The following is a 6,000-nucleotide window of genomic DNA, read 5'->3' as shown; positions in this document are numbered from 1 at the left end:
TAGCTGCCTCCTGCATGCTCACCACTGGGGATTGAGCCGGCAACCTGGGCATGTGCCCTAGACCGGAATCGAACCTGGGGCTCTTTAGTCCACAGGTTGATGCTCTATCCAGTGAGCCAAACTGGCTAGGACAGTGGTCGGCAAACCGTGGCTTGCGAGCCACCTGTGGCTCTTTGGCCCCTTGAGTGTGACTCTTCCACAAAATACCACGTGCGGGCGCGCACGTACAGTGCGATTGAAACTTCATGGCCCATGTGCAGAAGTCGGTTTTCGGCCTTGGCAAGTCTATTTTGAAGAAGTGGCATTAGAAGTGGGGGGTGTCGGTCGGTCGGGTGACAGGAGACGGGAGACACTGTGCGTGCAGGCAGGCCGCGGAATACGCAGCGCAGGGGAGGCGTGCGTGATTCATGCACGAGTCAAGTGAGTCAGTCAGTAAGCAATCTCATTGTGCAGTGGTTAGTGCTAGTCGCATCCGCAAATCGCACGAGGGTGACAAAAGATAGACAAAACAAGTATACAAGATGAGTGTGGATGGGAGAGTTGGGAGGGGTCGACCTCAGCGAACGTACCTCAATCAGATTAAGGACGTTTTTAGCAAAGGCCAGCTTAGGAGTACCCTAAGTAAGTTAATAACAATGTACCTCCCTATATAGTTTAAGTTTAAAAAATTTGGCTCTCAAAAGAAATTTCAATCATTGTACTATTGATATTTGGCTCTGTTGACTAATGAGTTTGCCGACCACTGGGCTAGGGCAAGTGAGATCATTCTTAGGGGCATTCAGCCACCAGTGGAGTAAGAAGAGGCAGGGGAGGGCTCAAGTGGGTTTTTTTTTTTCTTTCAAGAATTAGTAGAGTGAGGTGTGAATTTCTGATCTTTGAAGACTTTAATTGGCAGTTAGGGTTTCTCATGGCACAAGTTTAGGTATTAAAAAAGAATTAGACCAGATAACTCCTGACGTTCCTAAGAATTGAATCAATAGGAAGATGTATTCAGTTATCTGTAAATTAATTCAAAATGTAATGTTGACAATGAAATGTGGGTTTTTTCCCCCCAAGAAAATTTTTGTTTAAATAGGGTACTCTAGCTCAATAATTCTGCTTCCATGCCCCCATCCTGTGCGGATACGTGATTTTTGGACTGGAACACGCAGTGTTCCCCTGGTTAGGATGGTTCCTGGATTCTTTGTCCACCAGAGTCAAAGAATGAATCCACGGACTGAAGATGGTATAGCAAACGTGGAGATTTATTGAAGAACAAGTACAGACTCCCAACAGGGGAGGGGGAAAGAGTCCCACTAACTTCCTGTTTCCAAGGTTTATAAAGGCTACAGTCCCTCTGTCCTGACATCCCTTCTGATTGGTCAATATTCCCTTTTGAATTGGTTACTATAGTCACTCCCAAGGCCCTCCTTCCTCATTGTCCTCCTATTCATTCTGGGCTTTCTTCCTCCTTTTTTGTTTTGCAAATAATAGACCTTTTGGCTACTCCCAGTTCCCTGTCTTATATAAATGTAACTGTTGCTGCTCCCTTGGAAATGTCCCTTCTCCCAGCTCTCTTGTCTTATGGCAGCGGTTCTCAACCTGTGGGTCGCCAACCTGTAGGTTGCGACCCCTTTGGGGGTTGAACGACCCTTTCACAGGGGTCGCCTAAGACCATTGAAAAACACATGTATATTATATATTGTTTTTGTGATTAATCACTATGCTTTAATTATGTTCAATTTATAACAATGAAAATACATCCTGCATATCAGATATTTACATTACGATTCATAACAGTAGCAAAATTACAGTTATGAAGTAGCAACGAAAATAATTTTATGGTTGGGGGTCACCACAACATGAGGAACTTTATTAAAGGGTCGTGGCATTAGGAAGGTTGAGAACCACTGGCTTGTGGAAATGTAACTTCTCCTAGTCTGTAGCCCTGTGTTTTTTTCCATGAATCCCCAATTCTAAAAATTCCCTAAACCTGCCTATATTCCCCTAAAATTCCTATTTCAGTGCCATAACAAACATTGCTAACCAGTTAATCCCAGTGCTCTTTCTGACTAGATTGGACCACACCTCAGAGACAATGTCCTAGGCAGCCAGAACTATCAACCATGTTGGTATAATAGCATATTTGTTTGTTACCCTTGCAAAGCAAAGGAAGGTGTGTCCAATACTGATAAGCCTCATTACCTGAAGATAAGCTATCTTGGAAAAACCCCACCTAAAGTGAACCACTTAAAACAGGAGCTAGTGTTTTGAAATAAATAGAAAAAATAAGAGAGGAATAGAGCTTCACCTTGAAAAAAAATGGAATTAAATATTCACTCATTCATTTCATTCCACAAATATACTGAATATTTCAGCCCTGAGGATACAGGCTTCAAAGAGCACCCATTCTATTGGGAGAGGCAATTGTAACACAAATAGACAAACAACTTTTAAATATCATGTAGTGACAGGTTCCACCAAGAAAATCAAGTAGAATAAAGTGATGGGAGCTGCTAATTTAGGGAGTGTAGACAGGAAAGTTTTCCCAGAGGAAGCACATGTGAGCAGGCGTTGGGGTGGTGTTCCCAGCAAAGGGAAGACCAAGTGCAACAGTCCTAGGGATGGATCAGGTTCACCTGTTGCAACAACAGCAGGGAGACCTGTGTGGCTGGAGATAAGTTCAGAGTTGTCTCTAGGGCCAGAACACATAGGACCTGGTAGATCATGATAAATAGTAAGGACATTATAAAAATGTTCTTTTTTAAAAAATGTTCTTAATTTATATTATGGATATAATTGTAATAGTGAGTTAATTCTTAGATATAATAAAAAGTAAATCATGCTCATTGCAAGGGATATATGTATAATTTTTCTGAAAAAAGTTTAGCTAAAAATGATAACTTTCATCTTACATTGGCTACTCACTGCATAATAATAAAAAGGTAACATTTAAAAATTAAGGGCTTCAGCCTTGGCTGGGGTGCTCAGTGGTTAGTGTGTTGGCCCATGCATCAAAGGGTCTCAGGTTTGATTCCCCTTCAAGGGCATGTGAAGGGTAATATAAGACAATTGGGGGCTAGCAATCTGAATCTGTGCCAGTAACCAGTATCCTAATGCACATTCTTGTTAGCCTATAATTAAGTCACTGCCCCTTCCTGAGGCAATAATCTGTTTTCCTAAATACTTCCAGTTTACCAGGGCCATAAACCAAGAATTTAACAGCTTAGCCAGAGGGGAGGTAACTGGCACCACCCAGGCCAGGCTTTTGAGTGTAATCTCACTTCCCCCATCCCAACCCACAGAGGGACTGCAAAGCCCACAAAAAGTCTGGAAGCCTGGTCTATATTTGGGAGACAAAGAAACCAAGGGGATAAATGGGAAAGACCCTCCACATTTGGTGCTCAGGCTTTGGAAGCCAACTCCCCTGAGTCACCTTACTAGTACATCTGCAAATAAAGGGTTTTTCCTGAATCTTCTGAGTACCCGTTGTGTGTTTTCTGGTTGCCTGGTAAATTCTGCAACATAACTAAATTCTGTACCTGGGTTGCAGGTTGATTCCCGGCCCAGCTGGGGTGTGTGCATGAGGAACCAATGGATGTGTCTTCCTCACATGGATGTTTCTCTCTCTCTCTCTCTCTCTCTCTCCCTCTCTCTCTCTCTCTCTCTCTCTCTCCCTCTCTCTCTCTCTCTCTCTCTCCCTCCCTCCCTCCCTCCCCCCTCCCCCCTCCCCCCTTGCCCCTTTACTCCCTTTTACTTTCCCTAAAAATCAATAGAAAAAAATATCCTCAGGTGAGGATTAACAACAAATGAAATTAAGGGCTTCATAAATTTTTCCAAGGTCCACTTTTAATCCTTTGATATTTAATTCATTCCCTTTACCATAGAAGTGACATATCACTATCCTTGTCAGTTTTTTTTAATGTATATTTTATTGATTTTTTACAGAGAGGAAGAGAGAGGGATAGAGAGTTAGAAACATCGATGAGAGAGAAACATCGATCAGCTGCCTCCTGCACACCCCCTACTGGGAATGTGCCCGCAACCAAGGTACATGCCCTTGACTGGAATCGAACCTGAGACCTTTCAATCTGCAGGCCGACGCTCTATCTACTGAGCCAAACCAGTTAGGGCTCCTTGTCAGTTTTTTTATTCTTTGTTTGTTATCACCAAAACCTAACTTGTCACTGGTTTTGTGATTCAAGCTGCTCTCCATCATCACTCCCATTGACTTCATGAAATCCTGAGTCTTTTGCAAAAATTAAAATTTCACTCAATTTATATTGTATCTGCATTTTATGGTCAGATGTTTCAAAGAGATTGTCAGACAGAAGTAGATTTGCTATACACTAGCATTAATTAGGGAAGGATGCATGATTAGAGACCAATATCATAACCAGTCCTTCATCACAACTTTGCTTCCCTGGGCATCTTTGAGTCTTCAGGAGCTCAATATTGACCACTCCAATAATGAGGCCTATCTAGTTATGGAGTCAGGTATTGGAGTTAGTGAGGGAAAGGATTGGAGGGCAGAGTTGGGGATAGTTTTCTTTATGGAAAATTATATTTCTAGGCAAAAGTTCTCTTTTTCTACAGGGAAGCCTGCTCATTCCCAAGGGTCCTGGCAGGAAGGTTCAAGTCACTGTGTCCATGCCAGTAGAGCAGGCCTCTGTTGACTTCCTGGCATTGTAAAGATTCTGGCTCCTTGCCATAGTGTCTTGTAGAAAGTGATTTCTCAGAATTGAATGTTCCTCCAGGGATGTGTGAGTATTTTAAATCAAAGAGTTGTAAAGTGAGCACAAAGCCATTCAGGGTAGAGCTCATTTTATTTTAAGAACAGCCCATCTACATTAAGTAAAGTTTTTATTTTTATTGTTATTTATTTAAATACTAAACCTTTATGGGAAATAGAAAGAAAATATCATCTGTAAGTGTATTAGCCAAGCACAGCAGTTTGTTCATCCTGTTTCCAATTTTATGTTTATACCTTCTTATCTATATATATCCTATCTAATAAAAGAGAAACATGGTAATTGGCGTATGACCGCTACCCTTCCCATTGGCTAATCAGGGCAATATGCAAATTAACTGTCAGCCAAGATGGCGGCCGGCAGCCAGGCAGCTTGAAACTAACATGAGGCTTGCTTGCTAGCTTCAGTGACGGAGGACTCCAAAGTTCCCCGCCTGCCGCTGCAGGCCTCTGAGCTGCAAGCAACTATGTAACAAACATAGAAGCTAAACAAAACCCCAGAAACCTGCCGTGCTTCAGCCAGCAGGATCGCAACATTGTAAGCAAAGGCCAGAAACCTACTTTCAGCAGCAGAGGCCTAAGAGCTGGAGCCAAGCCTCAAAGCTAAAGCTGGCCCAGAATAAAAAAAGAAAAAAGAAAAAAAGGAGCGGTTGGGAGCTTCAGTCAACCCCAGCCTGAAAACAGCCCTCAGCTCCTCACCCAGACTGGCCAGGCACCCCAGTGGGGACCCCCACCCTGAAGGGTGTGTGACCAGCTGCAAACAGCCATCATCCCCTCACCCAGGCACCCCAGTGGGGACCCCCACCCTGATCCAGGACACCCTTCAGGGCAAACCAGCCAGCACCCACCCATGCACCAGGCCTCTACCCTATATAGTAAAAGGGTAATATGCCTCCCAGCACCGGGATCAGCGGAGCCGTGAGGCCTCCTGGCACTGGGATCAGCGTGACAGGGGGCAGCGCCCAAACCCCCTGATCACCCTGCGGCTCTGTGTGTGACAGGGTGCGGCGCCCCAACCCCCCCCCCCCCACACACACACACACGGGCCCTGCTCTGTGTGTGACAGGGTAGAGCCATAACCTCCCCATCAGCCCTGCCCTGAGTGTGAGAGTGGCGGCACCCCAACCCCCTGATCGGCCCGGCCCTGCTCTGTGGGTGGTAGAGGGCGGTGCCCCAACCCCCTGATGGGCCCTGCTCTGTGCGTGACAGGGTACAGAGCCCCAACCCCCTGATGGGCCCTGCTCTGTGAGTGACGGGGAAATGCCCCAACC

This window comes from Myotis myotis, unplaced genomic scaffold (genome assembly GCF_014108235.1).
Source record: "Myotis myotis isolate mMyoMyo1 unplaced genomic scaffold, mMyoMyo1.p scaffold_m19_p_15, whole genome shotgun sequence".
Classification (NCBI taxonomy): domain Eukaryota; kingdom Metazoa; phylum Chordata; class Mammalia; order Chiroptera; family Vespertilionidae; genus Myotis; species Myotis myotis.
Note: the sequence above shows the minus strand (reverse complement) of the source record.